The 20479-nt window shown below is 37.3% G+C and overlaps 1 protein-coding gene across 6 annotated transcripts in view; it reads right to left on the reverse strand.

Moving 5' to 3' along the window:
- The window catches only part of LOC146761092 (uncharacterized), a 349547-nt gene that overhangs the window by 258089 nt on the left and 70979 nt on the right, over positions 1-20479 (reverse strand). For all 6 annotated transcript variants that reach the window (XR_014945937.1, XR_014945936.1, XR_014945938.1 and 3 more), the window contains exons 7-9: positions 10811-10967; positions 3359-3436; positions 2624-2780 (exon numbers count right to left, since the gene is read on the reverse strand). The gene's annotated coding sequence lies outside the window, so the exon portion shown is untranslated. The remainder of the gene's footprint in view (positions 1-2623; positions 2781-3358; positions 3437-10810; positions 10968-20479) is intronic.

Genomic DNA, 20479 nt, shown 5'->3' on the forward strand with positions numbered 1-20479 from the left:
TTCTGTTACCCCTGTAGTTTCACTGCAGATGTAAATATTTCTCAAGTGACATCCACAATCCATGGTCACTGAGGAATGTACTCTAGCATGAGGTAGATCTGCACAAAATGTAGAAAAGAAAAACCACTGGATAATCAGATATCTTCCACAGTGCAATATATAACTGAAATACAAATCTTTAATGAATCAGGAACAAGTGCCTCTGCTTGCTCAGTTATTGACATGGGTGTCTTAGGATGCACAAGATACATCTCTTTTCCTTTCCCTGTTGTAAACAGCCTTATTAATAGCCACAGCATTGATCATCCAAGAATTATTAAAATTTATAATAATTCCATTATGAGAAGGTTAAATTGATCAGAAATGACATCACAGAAAATAGAGACATGTTGCTCAACAGTGCCCTTTACTCACACAGTTATCTCACAAAGTCATTGCCAATTTCAGCTGACTGAAGGCAGGAAGAATTGACTGAGGAGGTTATGTTGCTGAGCTCCCATCCACACCCCACATACCTAGATCTCTACAACCTGCCATGAGAGAAAATTGCTCTTCTAGGATTTTACGTAAGAGACATTTACTCCCCTGAAGAGCCCTTCATTTTCAAAAGCAACCTTCTCCTATCTGTAGGAGTGCCTGGAACTCAATCAGTACCTCATCTGGGAAGATTGACTTGAGGCATTGATTCTTGAGGTGCTGGATTAAGGTAGCAGGAGTGATGCAGATTGATTCCATTTGTAGATTTCTTTCTCAGCTTTTATACTATACAAACCATTTTTACATTTTTCAACTCCTTTTCTGGCTAGCTTTTAAGAGTGAAAACACTTTTCCCTGAGATCGCTTTAATCTCACACATAGAAAAGCATATTTATGGCTATTTTAAGGAGCTCCTAAAAATGAAGGAGAATTTAATAATTCAGTTAATTCATTAATATTGCTCAACATTCTGGTTTTATTTTAGGTTTAGTACTAAGTAAGGATTTTGTTTAAACATATTTTGGAAATGACTTCAAGGCCTTTTAGACTAGTAACTTATTTTATGATGTAAATTGCTGTTTAGACACTTTTGTGCAAGCAATTTGCTCATCTAATGCAATGCCACAAAGGCCAAAATGACTGTTCATTTATGTGATATAAAAAAATTAGCAATATTTACTCTTAAAAGAATGATAATTCTCTAAAAGGAAAAATTATCTCCCAGACTCTAAGTTATACAGAGACCCTTACATACCAATCCACAATTTATAATGTAACTCAATATGCTTGGTAAGTAAAATGTGCCTGGGAGAAATGATGAGCAGTACAGGAACAAAAAACATCCCTCTTCAATATTTTTCTGCTATGGAGAATTTGGCTAAAACAGAAAAGAGCCTTGCTTCCCAGGATTCCCTGAGTGCCAGTGCAATCCTAGGGAGCTATTGTCAGACATATATTCAATCAAAGCATAAACATTTTAAACCTGCCTCTCTAAAGGGAAGGGTCCGCTGGTGCCATGAATGTTACTTCTAGTCATGGACCATAATTCTGAGCTCAGCAGTGCTCACGTATATATCTCCATCTGGGACAGCAGCAGTAAAAACTTAAAGGTCTCTGGTTTCCATATGACATTTTCTGGCATAGATGAATTTTGCTCTGCATTGGAGGATTAGGATTAGAGTGCAGACGTAATAAAATTTCATGGCTTCTTTCCCAACCTGGGTTTTTCTTATTAGAATCACATGGAAACATAAACTGATCATAAAAATAGTAAATCTATTATTATTATTTAGGTCATATCTATTATTTGTACATGGGCTGTACTGTGAGAACAATAAATTCTAGGCATGAACCAGCAAAGTGATATTAATAAATCAATCATCCACACTAATTTTCACAAACATAAGAACCACTTAAGCAAACAACAGACTTTAAAAAAGTTAGCTTTTGATTGGCTTAAACTATTCACACAGTACATCAAAACCTGATGTATAAAATGAAGGCATTTCTACAATGGTGCTGTCAGGGTTTGCATGCATAAAAGGTGGGTGCACACAAAGCTAGATGAGGCCGTATAACTGCTAGATGATGAAAATCCCCAAAAGATTTTAGTCTGGGAGGAACGAATGAAAGATCACAACTTAAAATGTGGGAAAGTGTTATCTCCTAGGTTGAGAAATAGTTTGGGTGAGAGGACATAGAGAGAAGCTGGTCAAAGATGGATGGAATGAGGTTTAAGCAAAGCATAGATGTGACACTAAGGGTCATGGCTTAGTGAACAATATTGGTGGTGGGTAGACAGTCAGAACAGATGATCTTAGAAGTCCTTTCCAACATTAACATTCCATGATTCCATGACTGACTGACAGGCTGGAGTGTGTCTCGCCTGTAGCAGCTGAAATAGGAGGCAGTGGCAAGAGAAAATAGAAATGGCAAAGAAACTGGCCAAGATCTCAGCATGCATGGAAGAAAGTACATCTAAAGCAATAGCACAGAGTTGGCAGCTTGCTTAAATACAGTTGTCACTCAGAAGATAGAATTAAAAACTAGAATAAGTCCCTCTACATTCTGCAGTGATAGAATACATGTGAATATGCACTTAAGAATTAATTGCAACCACAAATATTGTAATTGAAAATGAACTCACCAGCTCTAACTTGAAACATATCTGACTTCAGTAAACAAGTAGCAAGCCTTTGGAGCTCATTTCTTCACCTCAAGTATCTTCTGTGAAGATGATTTCACTGTGCCCTTCTGCAATGATGTTTTCTCCCAGAACTTTTCTCTGGCATCTTGCAGCATCACTGAAACACAAGAAATAAAAGTGTCTAGCCAAATTACAAATCATAGCACTTAACTAGCTTCCCAGTCTCAGTCCCCTCAGGAAGTATTCATTTCCAGCACAAGTCTGTGCACTCAGATAACCTCAACTCAGTGGATCTGTGTAGGAGATTATTGACTTCTCTTGCTCAGAGGAGCTGGAGAAAACAAAAATGTCCCTTTGTGTTATTTACTGCCTACAGGAACTGTAGGACTTCTCTGGACTCCCATGTGTGGACTCCCATCTGAAGACATGAAATAACCCAGGGATGCAGTCCTGCATTGCCCCCAGCCAAGACTTACAAGCCTGGAGTAGTGCAAGGCTCCTCTTGGCACTGTATCTGATAGAGCTGTTGAAACAGCCAGGCGTAAAACAACTTCTTTTCATCTTTGTTTGTTTGTTTGTTTGTTTGTTGGTAGTTTTTTGTTTGTTTTTGTTTTTCCCTACAAGCTTTCAATCTTTTAACACATGGACACTTCCATACATTTTTCAGGTCTTACTAGGAGTTTTGCATCGACTCAAATTACTGTAGAGCATCCTTTGCTTTTTTGTCTCTCTCACCTTTTTCAAGATGTACAGATCTTCACGGCACCTTTGGAAACATTCTTCCATTCAGGATGGTCATTCCTCAAAGGACCTCTTCAAGGAAAAAATGAAATTAATTCCTGTAATTTAGCAACAATCTTCTTTTTAAGTATAGGAGCACCAGCACCACTTCCTCTGTAGTTTTTGCATAATGTTCATTTAAACGTATGGGTGGGAAAGACAGAGTACAAAACATTAGGTTAACATTTGGCATCTGAAACAGTGTTGCAGAAATTAATAGCTCCAGCTTGCAGATAACATTCATATTGACCACTGACCTATTGAACTGTTATATTTAGAAAGATCATTTAAAGGAAAATCTCATAGGCTATTGAATTTGAAGCTGCTCCAGATACTCTTCAAGGCTCTTTTTTTTTCTCCCTTTCTCTCTCCTGCAGTAGAATTCTCCAAGGCAAATGCAGTAAAATATTTTGCTGCAGGGGATGCTTTACTTTCAAGATTTATTCCTTTGCACCGCAAATATATCAAGGAAAAAATCAAAGACAATACAAAAAACGTTGAAAGAAATGGAAAGTTAATTTTCAGTCTTAGCATAAGTTTAACAGTCATGCAGGAATTGTTTGTTTTATTCTGTAAAGGGGGTTAATTTTCATGTTAGGCATCTATGATCAAACTGAAAAAAACTCACATTTTATTTTAACATTAGTTGTTTTCCCTTTGATGCCATGTCAGGGGAAGAGACTGTCTCTCCTACTTATCTCAGACATCTCCTACAGAGGAATTGTGTTAATTATCTTGACAGATATAACCTGCAAGCTTGTTTTGATGAGCTGTGATCTATACAATGTAAAATATATCAAAGCATTATGTACACAAGCCTATTTAGCATTCTAGCAGCATGTTTTTAGATATGCTTGGTCTTTACTTCTCTTCTACCAATAGTTTGTACACTGACCTAACTCTTCCCCTCGTATTTGGTACACAACAGACTATCACATGCACAGCCTATTACCATCTGCCTTTGTCTAAGGGTAGAAATATGCATAAGACAATTTAATAGTCTGTAATATCCAAATCTGAGGGAATATTTTAATGGTCATTTCACCTCATGCATCCTCTCCCCTTTATTCCTTTCCTAAAGTATTGTGTGTGACATTTTGCACTTAACACTGATATTGAAAACAAGTAAACACATGCTATTATTAAAGAGTTTCTCACCAGGAGGTAAAATAAAGATGTGGTCTTACAAGATTCCCTTACATATTCTGCACACTGTAGATAGTATAGCTTTACAATTAATGAAATTGTCTTTTCCCCTGAGTTCTAAGAAAATGTGCCTAAAGCTATTATCGCATCTATCGACTCTGTGGGGTTTAACGGACGTGGCTCCTGCTCCCAGGAGGCTGGAAAATGACCTCTATGAAGCAAAGTTCAAGCAGAGTGAAAGCTCTGAGACTGAGATTAGAGGCCTGTCAGTTGCCGTGTAGGATAAAAGTGTAAAATTATATGTGACGCTTGGTTCAGTCACATCAAACAGCTCAGAAATGTTTACTGAATGAACTACACAGGCGCTAATTACACTTTCCCCTTAAGTATTCACATTATCATGGGCAACAAATACCCAGAGAATATGGAAAAGGAAAGCTTCTAATAAGTATGCAACAATTACAGCAGGCATGTTTTTGCACCTTAATTTTCTTCCTGTGGTTATTTATAGTGAAGAAGCAAATTTGGCCTGTCACTGCATACTGTATCTCCTTATCTCTCTTCTGGGTCTTCTGAGAAAAAGAGATAATAAATTTCAGAACAAAACAGCAACAGGAGCATATCTGCTAACACAAAAAGAGGCACAGCCTTCCTCATAACATGGTACAAACCATTTCCTTAACCTAGTGACCTTTGGTGGCAAATCTTGTCAGTCTGGCCAGATAAATGATATCTAATGATTAAAACAGCAATTAAAAATCTCACGAATCAAAGTGCATTGAAATTGCTCTTTCTAAAAGAAGAAATTAAACCTTGTATACCTTGGATGTTTTTATGCTTGCAACTTACCCATGTTAAAAATCTGCTTTCTCTTGACAAACACTAATTACAAATTTTGTAATGTAATACAGAAAACTAATAGTGAAAGTTCCATATACATGGACCATGCTCTGCATACCGACTGTTGCCCAAAAATCTCTGACCATGGATGTGATTTAGAGAGCAAAAGCAAGATGCAGAGGAATGGGGCTTTCTGAACTTCTGAGCTGACTTTGTGGAGCTACTGGGTGAAAAGTGACACTTCAGACAATAAGGGAAGAGAAGACCAGGGGAGGTGCTCATACAGTGGAAGTTCTCCACCCATCTGCTTCCAAGCTCATTTACCCCAGGCTCAGAGAACAAGATCATTGATAAACACACAGAAAAGGAAACCTGAGATGATCCATTTCTCAGATATATTAGTGAGATTTTTTGCTTGAGCATGCAAAGATAAAGAGTCAGAAATGCTCAGTCTGCTGCCATTTGCCTGCTGCAGGTAGAAAACTTATGATTTTTATTTTCTTCCTTTCTCTGAAAAGTCATTTTACATTATGAGAGTCTTATTTTTCCCCAGCAATTTCTTGGATTTATATTATATTCTGATTAGGAAAATGAGAATCAATTTGTTTGATGGTATAACTACAACATATAAAAGCTGATACATCACAAACTCAGGTACACTAAGCTGCTAAGCTACTCTGGAAGAAACTACTGTTTTCCCATCTAGACTGCTCAAGTACATATTTGATAAATCTTTTAACATTACCAAGTGTAGACAACAAATGAACAAACAGATACAGGTTTATCTGACTCCCTGGATTTTATATGTACCTTTAACTTTGTATGCTCATAATTTTTCTTAAATAAAATTTGCTTTCTCTTGATCTTCATTAATTTAACATTCTGTAACATCATAAAAACCCTACAAAACAAAGGCAGAATCTTCACCTTCGATAACATATTAAATAAATTTCTAGTTAAAAATAACACATTTTTATTTTTTTGTCTTCCTTTTTATGTGATCTCTAAGACACGTGCTTAATTAAAATTGATCTCTCTTACTTGAAATCTTTACAGACAGACTTAGAAAAACACGGCCTCAAACACAGTTGTTTGAATTTACATTAGCAAAAGATCTAACCAATAATATGTAATTACTATTACATAGTATCATTTACACTCAATGTTAGTCTCAAGAATTTTAATCACAACAAATTATGCAGTGTTTCCAGTTGAGTTTTATAGACTAATTGATTAAAACTGCAGGAATATAGAAACAATTGTACCTGACACTGTGTTCAGCAAACGGAACAGGTCAGTTAAAATTTTAACTGCATTTTTTTTCTTCCTCATTACAGATATTCTGCAGTGGTAGGGGTCTGGGGCTTAGTTCCCAGTTATGAGTATTTTTCCTGATAGCTGAATTAGCCACAGCATATAATCTGAAAAAAATAACCCAAGGTGGTAGTGGTGAAAGTACACGTGTGAATGTCATATGTATGTTGTATTCTTTTTAAGGCTTTACATTTTAAGTCTCCCTAATCATCCAAAACAACAACAACAACAAAAAGAATCACAGAATCACCAAGGTTGGAAAAGACCTACAGGATCATCCAGATCACCAATAGTTCTCACTAAACCATGTGAGAAAAAAGGCAACATATTCTATAATTTGGAAATTAGTGTCCAAATCTTGCACTCTGCACTCCTAATTTCTCCTTTCCCAGTATTCTGAGGGAATTAGGAGTAGTAAGGAAGGGCAGCCTGTGAGATTCCTGTGCAAGCCTAGAGTGATGGCAAGTGCTGGAGATAATAGAGATCAGCAGAGGAGGATGCTTGAGTAGGTGTTGACAGAAATACTTGTTAAGTGTAAATTTTCTGTAGTGGGGGTGTTAATCTATCAGATAATATGACTTGTGGTAGATAGTCATGAACCAAGTCCCCCAAAATGGGGTGGAGCTTTTCCTTCTGGGAATATAATTGGACTTTGGTAATTTGTCTTTTTCGCAACTGTCACTGAAGAGGGCACATTTTCTTTCTTCCTCTCTTCCTCTCTTCCTCTCTTCCTTTCTTCCTCTCTTCCTTTCTTCCTCTCTTCCCTTCTTTCCCTCTCCTCTCCTCTCCTCTCCTCTCCTCTCCTCTCCTCTCCTCTCCTCTCCTCTCCTCTCCTCTCCTCTCCTCTCCTCTCCTCTCCTCTCCTCTCCTCTCCTCTCCTCTCCTCTCCTCTCCTCTCCTCTCCTCTCCTTTCACCAATTTAAAAGGTAAAAAGGTAGAAAGTGCTTTCAGATGATTTAAGCTTTCATTTCAATTATTTTCCATAAAAATGATTTTCAAAAAATACAGACGTGAAGGATATGCCCTATGCATGACTTCCTATGGGCTAAGAATGGGATAAATCAAATCTTTGCTTTGCAAAAAGTGATCTTTCCTCCCTTGCAATGGTATCGGCATCTGCAGGTCTATGTCCACAGGGAACAATTAATTTTTTCCCAAACAAGTTTGCTCATTGTGGTATAAGTATCTGACTATGCGTATATATTTCCAGTTGATAGTGCCCTCTTTTTGTAGCAGATGTTAAAGCTGAACATAAGTTTTTTAAACATATGCTATTACGGATTGAGAATGTCAGGCAGGAACCAGTAAGAAGCCCAGGCTCTAGCAGAGCCAATAAGGAGCAAGTTTAAACTAGTTAATTGTTGACTGGGAGGGGGATGGATTGCATCTTCAACAAGTATTTCCTTTGCATATAATGTGAATTATACACTGGATTATGTCACTTGATGACAACAAGAACAAGTAAAACCCCATCCCCTCCTAAAGCTCAGCCTTAACTCCCTTTCTGACAGCACCACAACCTCTCATCTGTAATGTTTATCAGGCCCAGCCAGGGACTCGCTGTCTAAAGAAAACAGTAGTTTGCAATGCCCTCTTCAGCCTACCACAATTCATTTTTCTTTTTCAACAAACCTATTATGATATTTTCTCTCCCATTATAAAAATACCTTGTAGAAAATTATTTTCCTGTGGAAGTTCCCCTTAATAATTCCCACACTGTCACTCCTCCCACACCAGATATCTCTGGATGGCCAGTGGATTGTTTGTACCATTAGCACAGAAGGCACAGCAACCTTGTGGATTCACTTGTCATGATGAAGTTGAGCCAGTCCTCCAGGCAATTTAACAACAGCTTTTCCCCTACAATAGACCACTTTATAGCACTCTTGCCCAATTCAAATTGACCTGCAGGGCATATTTCAATAGCAGCTTAATTCACTTTCTCCCTTCCCTCGAGCTGAAAACGGGAGGGTATTAGCTGCCGTATAATGTGACGTCTATGTCTTTTCTCTGCTATTATCTTGACTAAGTAAGTCATAAAAATAGAAGTATAGTTGTGTGCTGATTTAAATGAAGAAATATGGTTCAATGTTAAAATAATTCCTTTAATTTATATATAACAAAGCCTCATGCAACGCATTAGATCAGTGACATCCCGAATCAAGATGTGCAATCTTGAGAAATTATTTGATTAACTTCTGTATTGTAAAATATCTTCTCATAGCAAGTCCTTAAGCCTGTAAGAGCTGCCAAGCTCAAGCCACTGTGGCTCATGCTATAAGTCTTTCTGCAGTCCTTTGGGCCACTCTGTAAAAAGAGCTACCACTTCGCTGTCACTGTCACTTCACAGATTCAGTCTCTAAAGCTCTGTTTGTTGTTTCATTCTGTTCTATGTCTCCCTTAGGAACTTCTTCATTTTAATATAAATAGAGCGCTTCATCATACAGTGCCAAAGACTCGCTGAAGGTACAACTCTCAATATTACAGAAGATGATGCATACAGATGAATTTAGGAGCAGGTTTCAAACAAAGGGCCTTAATGAAAAGGGACAAACTTCCTAATCCAAAAGCATGGGAAACTGAACATGTTAAAGGAAAGGGAGAATAAATACCTTTCTCTGCTAGCCACTGGTTTGGTATTTATTCACAAATATCTCACATAGATAATTATGGCCATTTGACATACATCACAAATATATGACACAGTAGGAATTACTTTTAATTTTAATAAGATTTTTCTTTTAACATTTTGAAAGTATTGTCCTTCTGATTACTTTTTTTCAACCTCAAAATATTTGTTACCAGAAAAAGAAAAATATGTTTCAGCAAAAATATCCCTTTCATACATATATATTTTTAATGTTATTTCTCAGTTTTACCTTCTTATATCTGCCCATTTATGTAATATAATCAAGGATGTGACATAAAAATATTAAAACAGGAAGATTAGGCTAGGCTAGGCTAGGCTAACCTATGTTAGTTTAGATTAGATTAGGATAGGATAGGATAATATGATCAAGAATGCCCAGCTTAAGACATAAACTTTAAAGTATTAATGACTGTGGAAGCACAAAAGAGAAATACACTTTCTAACATTTTCACAGTATCAGCAAAGAAAGTGTACCACAACCACTGTAAGTCACTATAAAATGCAGTAACAGTGATGTCTTACATTCTGGTCACCTACTACATCGTACCAGGATAACTTCTTATTATTTTAGAAGAATGTTTCTGGAATATATGGTAATAAATAAAAGTGACGCTTGATGTGCTTCAGAAGAGATCAATAAAACCATAGGGTACTGAATTCTGCATTTTTAGATCTCACATATTGGTGTCTAAGCACAGTACCACTCACAGACTAGATCTCATCCCATTTAGCATCTAGAAACACAAAAGGAACAAATAAGATTCTAGTTTTGACCTACCAGCAGTGTCTAATGTATTATTTACATTTAAACCATCTTGTCTGTACTATTTTGCTTTAGTCTCTTACCTGGACAACACAACTGTTTATATCATATATGTATGGAAATATTTTGGGGATTACACCAGCTCATTCTTGCAAATTTAATGTGATCGTGCCAGTTTGATAGCTTACTGCATAAGAGTTCTCAGTATTTCTGTTTCCTTTTGTGCCCTCTGCAGTGAACAAACAGGTTATCTCATGTATTCACTATATTTTTCAAGTACTGTGTGTGCATGAACATCCCAAGCTATTTGAAAATTGCTAATATCCAGTTACAAATTCACAAGTGGCAAATATGCAACCATGAAATTCAGTAGTTACAAAGCAGAACATTTGTACATTGTAAATTCCTATACATTTCTTAGGTTGCATGACGGGGAGCAGCAGGTGACTTTCTCCAGTTTCATGTGCACTTTACCTTGCTCAAACACCCTTTTCACTCCCTTTCCCCCTATCAATGCTGCTGAAGTATACTGCTTCATTCATTCACTTTAATGCTAAAACACATCACACTGAAAAATCACTTCAGAAAACTCAATAGGTCCAAAGCTGATGCAGTCTTTCATAAACAGATGAGAGGGAGCAGAGAGAGAAGGCGGGAGTCATATTACAGAACTTTATAGGCAAATGTCTCTTACTGTTTCTGTATCTCCAAGGAAGTTGCAGACCTCAGGAAGTTGCAGGTTCAGGCCTTCTGAACCACAGAGCCCTCTAATTTGTCCAGCTTCCACCATCTGCAATGTGGGAGTTTCTGCTGATGCAGAGTGTGGCCCATGGTGAACACCATGTGCAAATCTGTGGAGTAGAATGAGTACAAATTAAATGTATTTTAAAAGTCACTGAAGTGCTCCCAAATGTGTACAAGGGTTTTTACTATAGAAATAACTTATTTAATATATTAGCCCAAACCTTCTTCTTTAGCTGCCAATTCCTACATAACAGGAAGTATAAAGTCTTGAAAGATATAAAGCACAAAAGGGGAGAATGAGAGTACTATCTGTTGCACTTTCATACATTTCTAATATAGAGATCTGCTCCCAGATTACATTTAAAACTCTGTGTTTTTTGATATACTCATCACCTCTCAAATGCTTAGTTGATATCTGTCACACCCTTTCTCAGAGGCAATAAAAGATACAGTTATTTGATTATTTCTCTCAAATATACAGTTCTTGACTTGGCTATTAGCTCAGTGTCTCTTCAGCCACTCCACTCCTAGAGCAAGGTACGATTTGGTGAATAAGGGCGCATAGAGACTGCCTCATTTTTATAAAAGGTAGCTTTACAGCAAGACATAATCTAAGGTTGGTATTTGGTTGTCTTATACTATGATTGATACCTTCTGATGAGGCATAGCAGCAGACACAAGCATGACTACTGGAAAATTTTTGATAACAGTACTCAAATTCCATTGTGACACAAACCCCTGCAACAATTGGTAGCAGAATTTACTTCCTGAAAACAGACTTTCTTAGGAGGTTTTGGATGTATAAATAACGAGGTATTTTTGTGGAGAAGCGCTGTGCAAACCATATCTTCATTCTATGCTTGGATGTTTTGCTTCACCTGTGTTAAAACATCATAATCTTACAGCTGCTAATTGCAGTAGAGTGGCGCCTTGAGTTATTTTTGTGGTCAGAAAGAGACTGCATGTTACATTATGTTATAGTAACCTTCAATGAAGCCTTTCTGTTGTGAAGATTTTAATGCAGGAAGAGGAGGCCGTGGAATCTCCAGGCATCACTTTAATCTCCAAGTGAATTTTTTAAATCATTATGTGAAATTAAGATGATTTGATAATTTACTATATTTACTACTTTAATACTCGTGCGCAGTGGTGTAACACATTAACCAGATAATCTTGTTATGGCCATTTGTCTTAATGAAGAGTATATTAGTTCAGTTCTGACTATAGTAGGGTTTTGCCTGAGCAGAAACTGAGTGAATGATTGCACAAATTTAATGCTATGAGTCATAACCTTCTTATTGAAACCAATCTTTTGTTTACATATTACCTGATATCCTGAAACCCGTGTTTAGTATCTCACTTGTTGCCAATGGCAAGAATTTTGCTAAGTAAGAAACATGTAGGGACTCCAGATTTTGGCTTGTTCCACCTTTAAAACTTCCTCAGGTTAGATGTGTTCTGACAATACAAGCAACCAGTTCTTTTCAAAAAGCGTTTTCTAATCTCTTTCAATTTTTTTTTATCGGCCTACAAATAGGCGCATACTCTTTCAGACAAGAATGTGTATCAGGTTTCCTGGAAACCATCCCACTAGGGCACGACTATAGCTCCAACATAAGCAGTGAAGCACTTAAAAATGGGCTAATTAGCTATTTGCTGTACTTGACAGATAAAAGATGTATGTAAGCACAGAGAAAAGACTGCAAATATAGATATCCCTGATTATGTTATTGTCCAACATTTTAATTAATTTCTTAGGCCATCTTTGTGTAATGTAAAAAGGTTTTAAAAGATGTGATAGTAACAAGAATGTGGTGTTTCTTTAACTAATCACCATCACTGCAGGGTGCTGGAAATTTTAAAGCACGTTTTATATGCTCAGTTCATTGAAGAATTAGTTCCACTGGCCTTAATTTTCCTTTATTTGCAGAGTAGCGGTGAGAAAGGTGTGATTTGATTCCAATGGAGTAGTATCCAGGAGCCATGGTAGATGCCATTTTGACATGTAACTCATCCCCAGAGGAGACATACTGGTTGGTAACTACTAATAGGGCAGATGATAAAATGCTTGGGCTCCACCTGCAACTCAATGCATTCCCTGTGTGAGGAAATAATACAGCTTCTCTCTGAGTCAATTTCCCTACCTATAAAATTGGGGAATCACCGGGGAGTCACTGTGTGACTTTACACCCTACTCCCTCCCAGTTCTCTGAGAGTCTCAGATGAATTATACTAACATATCTTTGCTCCTAACTAGTCATAGCAAAGTTGTGTACAGCCTGAGGTTAACCAAGTAAATACATTCAGTGTATCTTCTGAAACTAAATTGTTTTAGGGCAGGATTTGGGTTCCAGAAGAAAGTAACCATTCTTCCTGACTTACCAATACATGTCCACAGGTTTGCAATGATGCACAGTCACCTCAGTCATAAATCATTTTGGTATGCTTTCAACAATGATGTAAGAAGGAAGGATTTAATCCAAAATAATGAGGCATATGAATAAGTAGGCAGATATCAATGCAGTTAATGACAGAAAACAAAACAAACAAAAGCCAACCAAACAACAACAACAAATACAGCAGCATTTTAAGCCTTAATAGTGAAGGAGCAGGTACATTAAAGGAGCAGACAATTTGTTTGATAAGCAATTGATATTTGACAGGCCAGTGACAGCCTTGCTGTCAGGAGATCACTGTTCCAGTCTCAGTATGTGACTTTAAAAACTTCACTAGGGGAAAAATTACAGTCAGGCAAGCGGCAGCAAGGCATAGCCTAAGGCGCTATCTGCCAATAACTAAGTCCTAGGGAAAACTGATTTGTGGCTTCTGATCACATGAACCTATAGCCTTCACTATTGACTAATTGTGGTTCATCTGGATGTAGATCTATCTTGGCTAACAAGAAAGCACTAGAGGTCTTCATTTAGCCATTGAGCTGAATCTCTGGAGACGTGTGCAGCTGTCTTTACCTTCTTACCAATCAACACATCAAAAGCTGCAGAATATATTTCCACTTTCAGAAATGCAAACTGCGAGTGAGATAAAGTTGCCAAACTAGACTTGAAAAAGAAAGTGAATGATTATGACTCTACTCCAAATACAAAAGATAAATCATATGTGATCATTCAGAACTTTGCTATATATATAAATTCAGAACAGATACGATGGAGTTAATTTATCTGCTGGACAGCAGCATCATTTTAATGTGAGTAAAGGATTAAAATCATTTTAGTGTGCTGGGGTTGTTTTGTTTTGTTTTGTTGTTGTTTTTGTTGTTTTTTTGTGTCTGCAAAGCATGAAACAGGAGAGAGCTCAAGCAGATCAGGTGAATGCATATCCCCTTGCACAAAGTACCCATTGAGTGATGATGTTTTCCTTTGTTTCATTTCAATGAGGCTAGAAAAGTAAGAAATGATGTACTTGATGGCTTGGAAATGCATTCTTAATTACTACGCAAAGCATCCTATCTACTTAAAATATTGTGCTAAAATTGAAAATAAATAAATAAATAAATAAATCCCTGTTATAGAATTATTTGAAGGTAAAGCTGCAGAAGAGACAAGGTCAGTGGAATTGACTTAAACCATGTTCTGGTCTTCTGGTCAGGTTAGAGATTCATTCAAATAAAGGTAGTATTGGCAAGATACAGAATGCTGCCGATGAAAGAGCAGAGCTCCCTCATATTCCATCAATGCTATCAGAGTTTAAAAGTCCACAGCAATTTTAGGGCTCAATTATACTTTGACTTAAAATCCAGATTTAGGCACACTGGGATTAACAAACAAACAATTTGTTTATCTCCCAAATGAGAAAGAATTTTGCAATGTCCATTAATCAGCCAAAGATGGATCTGACTCTCAGCCTCACAATATGAGACATTTCCAAACCATTATGATCTTTTCTTTTTTGTACCATTTCAGTAAGTTGGGATAGAAGTCTTGTGATATTTCTCTTTCTTCTTAGTCCAGATGAAAGAGCAGAGGAAAAAACACAGTCCTTGCAGGATTTCAATATCTCTGCATGCCTGCTTGGCTACGGCTGGGAAATAGCAAATGTTTTTGCCATTTAGCATTCTGCTCATTTAAAATATGTTTGTAGCCTGGTAGAGGAGAGCAAATTGAGTGTAGAAAATTAAAAGCAATACAAAAATTCTCATGGAATGTTGATCTTGAAACTAATTTTGTGGTTTTTGATTTACATTAACAGACACCTGTTTCTGAATTGCCTATCGTGACCAAGATCAAAGAGGAAATTAAAACTAACTGAGGAGTCTGGAACTAGAAAATATTGGAAACTTAGAGGAAGAGATCATTTAGGTTTAAAATCTGATTGTCAGGGCAGACTGCTCCATGCAAGTGAAGCAGAACAAGCTTGGAAGAGTATTTTCAATGTTCTGAGGCATTTAACAGAATAAATTTCTGCAGCTGTCAAGGAATACTTATTACTACTTATTATTACTAATACTGATTTTGATCTACCACACAGATGCCTCTTTTTTTTTTTTTTTTTTTTTTTGTAGGAAAAATACCAGAAGAGGTATACATATATATATATATATCTCACATTCTCACATTTGTTTCAGTTAGGCTTCTAGTGTAAAGCTTCCGTCCAGTGGACTGATGATAAATGACAAAGGATTCTCAAAGGGGAGGCAAGTAGTTCAACCTGTTCCCAAAGCTGCCACATCCTTCTTATTACAAAAACTTCTTTTCACATTGCTTATAACATTGCAAAATTAACTCCTACGGACAACATTTTCCACATTGACCTCGTTACTCTGGAAACTATCTTGAGATCTTACTTCTTGCCTGTGTAATATAGGAATACCTCTGTTGTCTGAGAAAGAATCGCTTGCTACCACTTTCTCAAAACATGCATTCAATTGTCCAAATCTTAGGGAGGGGAAAAAAATAACAAAAGTCACACTTCAGTACAGGCTCTGTAGAAATAACTCCATTTTAAAAGATTTATAAAGTGAAGAATTCACCCTACTGAAATGATCGTTTCTTGCACAACAGATGGGATGGATGCAACCTTAGGCAAAGGCAACTTGGAAGAATTCCTCATGTTTTCTTTACTGGTTCTTTCAAGGTTGCTGTCAGATGCTGTGCAAAGATCAGGGCACAACCAGTATTTCCCAGGCTCCTTGCTGCCCTGTCCTGTGCAGGAAGAGAGAAGGCCCTTGAGCTGAAAGTGGGTGAAACATGGGTGAAATATGGGGAAGTATGGGGGTGGCAGAACTAAGTCAGTAAGAAGTCACTAAGAACTAAGAACAAAGGGCACACAAGTGGAGAGAAGAGAGGGGAAATATGGTGAAGATCTCATTGAGAATAGAGCAAATGAAGGGATGGATGAGTGTTAGTAAGGAATATGGAGCAAAGTGTTTCTTGTTAGGAAACGCTAACTTGTCAAGCTTGCAATTTTTCTGCAAAAACAACAATTTTCCTATTACAGTTTACTCAGGAAAGGGTTCTCACCTCCTGAATGGAAATTCTGGAAGAAGAAAAAGTCCAGGGGGAAAGGCGGGAAGGGGAAAACTATTCAAAGAATAGCTCTGTGCTTCAAATGTTTTCCTAAGCTTCATGAGACTCCCCTCAAGAGCCTAATTCAGACTCAGACCTGTACTTCAACCTACTACTTTCCACAGAAATATCCCTACAGGCAGTGCAGTGGCTGCTCCAAGGAGAGTCTTATTTCAAAAGCTTCTATGCAACAAACTTATAGGCAAATTACTACAGCTCTAAATTAGAAAATGCCAAAATTCAAAATCTTTTCCTTAGCCTAATTCCTCTCTACAATGCCTTATTGTTCAGGTTTTAATGACACAAACGTGCCTTGTTTTCTCAGATCTCCCTCTCCAGTGTGCAGGGTAGAGCTGCTATGGAGGTGGATCCAAGCTCTGAAGGCAACTACTGTAGTACCACTACTTTATCTAATACAGGAATTATCAGAGTAGGAAGCTGACAATCACAGAATATGACAAGAGGTTCTCTCTTGTCTTGTTGTTGAAGCAATTAATCTTCACACTCAAGAATGAAGTCTGCTCAAGATTGTTACCTGGGCACTGGTTTCCTCCTAGCAGCTGACCACAGGCTGAAGTTGCTGGTCAGCAGAATACACCACAACCAGGTATGCTTTGTATACAATAAGTACATACCATATCTTTTGAAGAAACAGAAAACAGTAAAACAAGTTTCAGATGAGGTGGTAAAGGGCTTCTTTGACCTCAAGCTGTTAAGCCTTCATAAAAGTCTATTTCCAGAAGCACCTGCAGCACCTCATGATGGAACTCTTTGCTTACAAAGAAGTAAACACACAACAAGGAGAAGTTATTGTGTTTTCTGATCTTTAGCCTTCTCAAGATTCTGTGTACATGTACTGTAGATTTCATAGATGCTTTGTGAACAAATTGTCCTTCTTCACATTTGGAATTTGAACTCACTTCTGAAACTATGTAAGCACAGAGACCCACTTCTTTCTTGAGACAGTCTGTGAAAAGGGGTTTTTCTTCCTATCTGCAGAAATTTAGGAACTGGTGGGGTAACATGATGTTTTCCACTCCTGAAAGTTGTATGTTTTTAAGTTTTTAGGACATTAGTTTTCATAATGATGTAAACACATAACTAGAATATGTAATATATATATAAATTTCTGAAATTCCAGAACATATAACCTACATAAGGAATACTAGTATACAGAAATGTAAAGCCTATCTCATTTCACATTTCTAGAAAGGAAATTCCACAGTATTAATAAAACTTTAGTTTTCATTGAGGCAGTCTTCAGAAATAGAAAATGGGTCAGCAGTTTGGCATATACTGATTCCAGCTCTCAAGAGAATATATATGTCAAGGACTGGTCAGCTTCTGAAAATTAGATGCAGCTCTCTAGCGTTAGTGTGTCATATTTCCTCATCCATATTTTCCCCAAAATTGCCTCCACCAGAGCTAAAGAAGCCACACACCTTGTCAGCAGACACAGCCCATGAATAGCTAAAAGATAGAAATGTTGTTGGAAATGACAGCTTAACACTCAATCCCAGTTCTCCTGATTTTGTACCATATTTTTGCAAGAGCATCAGCAAGACAGTCAGTACTTTTCCCTTTTCTTTTACTGACCCAAGACTACAGCTGAACATAGATACTACCATGACTTTTTTTTTCATTAATAAGGTAACCTCAGCACTTTCAACACAGCAGATTAACCATAAATCAAGAATAATTACTCTAATATCTGCTATGATTGCTAAAAACTGAAGATGTTATGCGCTGTTCTAGAAAATGAGTGAGCCCTACTGATAATAACTGCAGACACAAACCTATTAACCAGGACTGCCTTAAGTTTTGTCATAGGGCACTTCCTTCACATCTGTGTGGTCAGAGGGACCAGAGGCCACTAGTTTACCCTTCTCCATCTTCATCCCATACTGCCACAGCATCTCAGTCAGCCACAAGCAATCCAGAGCCTTGAGAAGAAAAAAAAATTGGTCCTAAGTAGAAAAAGTGCTTATTCAACCACTACCAATAATGCTGTGCAGAATACATTAGACAATTTAATGAGGCCACTTCTAAACATTGCATTCAAAGAGATTAATTTGCAGACTGGTACAAGTGTCCTCAAAATCCCACTCAATACATCACCTACCTCATTCTTATGTGCTTCATTCCTTTTTCCTTAACTCTGTTTACTGAGAAACATTTCAGTCCCCCATAGGTATAGCCTTCCAATTATTTTCTGCCTTACATATTAAATACTATATAGTAACAAAAAAAGACACCACCTTGGTTGGTGAAGGAGACCTGTCTTACACTTTGCTAACGTTACAGCCAGATTTCATGACAATGGGAAAACAAAACACCCCAAATGGAGCAGTTATTAATTCAATAAATCCAGCTGCTCTCAGCACTCTGAGCAAAAGGCAAAGTTAAAAGCAGCTGCTCATTGACGACATGTGCGACCTGACCAGGGGAAGGTAGCTGTTTTAGCACATCATACACCACTTTGAAGGCTGACTGCACTCAATTTCTTAGACAATCTACACACCATTTTCAGTTCTGTACCTCTGTAATTTATCACAACAATACCTCAAGCATACAGATGGGGGGGGGGGGGAGGGAAATGAAAGCAATTTACAGTATCAAGATGAAAGAAACTGGATGGCTTGAGAGGACCTACTATGTAAATCATATCCACAACTTCAAGGAATGTCACCGTAATATTCTGGAATTAATTTTTCCAACATTCCTGTATAGGTCACACAAAGGTAAATGTAGTTTCCTCCTCCCCCAACCACTATATCTGGAGTTGTTTATCAATATGTTAAAGAGGAAATTGATTCTACCTCCCCTGTTCTACAAGGACAATAAGAACCTTATGTATAAAAACTTCTGATAAAATAGCAGCAATCAGTAAAAAATTAGCATGCAATCTGTCTACATGACTTCTCTTCAGATTTTGTAGGCACATCCTTCAGAAATTACTCTCTGTAATTCTCAAGATTAATAAAAGAAAATAATCTTTTCCCACTGGTGGGCAAGATCCCACACAGTGTGTCCCATCCCATTCAGATGCATCACAACAATTCTGTCTAACATTAAAAACAACAAATGCATGCAAAAGTGATGGGCTGCCTTCATAAACACTTCAAATAAATTTAATACAAGATTTAAATTTTTTTAACTTAATTTCAAACATAGAACTGTATTTTCAGACAGCTTTATAAATCATGAGCACTAGACACACCTGTTAAGTCAGTGGTGTTCTTCAATAGGGAAACTCTAATTTGCAGTTGTGACTATTTGCAAATGCAACCTTTTTTGTTGTTCTTAGTGATGGTTACCTGATTTCTTTTGCATAGAAGCATATTATTCATGTATTCATGTATTCAGCAATTGCACCATATATCCCAAGGAGAGCCAAAAGCCCACATGCAAGTCTCTGTACACAGTTTTCCCTCTTCTCTCAATTATCAGTGATATATTTAACTAAGAAGCCCCTGGATTTAACCACATTTAGTGTGCACTTCTCAGAACGTCAACTGCAATCTGCCTCTCAGTCTCTCTCCCCCAGGATTTACTTTTAAAGGTATGGGCATGTTAACAGATTCAAACAGCTGTTATGGAACAAAACCAACATGAATATGTTCCCTTCTTTTCTCTCAATTGTGGATTTCAATCTCAAAACACAGTAGGCTGTGTTGCAAGGAGCAGTTGTAGTTCCAGGATTAACTCCAGACACCTCCTGCTCTAGCAGGATTGGAGTTGGGGCTTATACAAGTGGAAAGGTGATACAAGAGATATTTATCTCTTGCACTGCACACTGGTGGGTCCTGACATTTTGGGTCAAGAAAACTTTTAATGAATTGGAAAACTATTTGAAGTTATATTTAGATATTTGCAAATATACTCCACCTTTTTCTCTCCTTCCAAGGAATATATTTTTAGATTCAAGACAACCGTCTTAAAAGACAGCCTCTCTTTAAAACAACACATACTAAGACTGTTTCATCAGAACATGCAGCAAATTCATTATATGTGGTTTCATGCAGGAATAGTATCCCATCTCCACAGAAAGGCAAACGTATTAGTTCTTGACTGCATAATCCCCATAATTCCAAATC

Source organism: Coturnix japonica, chromosome 4, assembly GCF_054131305.1.
Source record: "Coturnix japonica strain WE chromosome 4, WE-NBRP24, whole genome shotgun sequence".
NCBI classification, from domain to species: domain Eukaryota; kingdom Metazoa; phylum Chordata; class Aves; order Galliformes; family Phasianidae; genus Coturnix; species Coturnix japonica.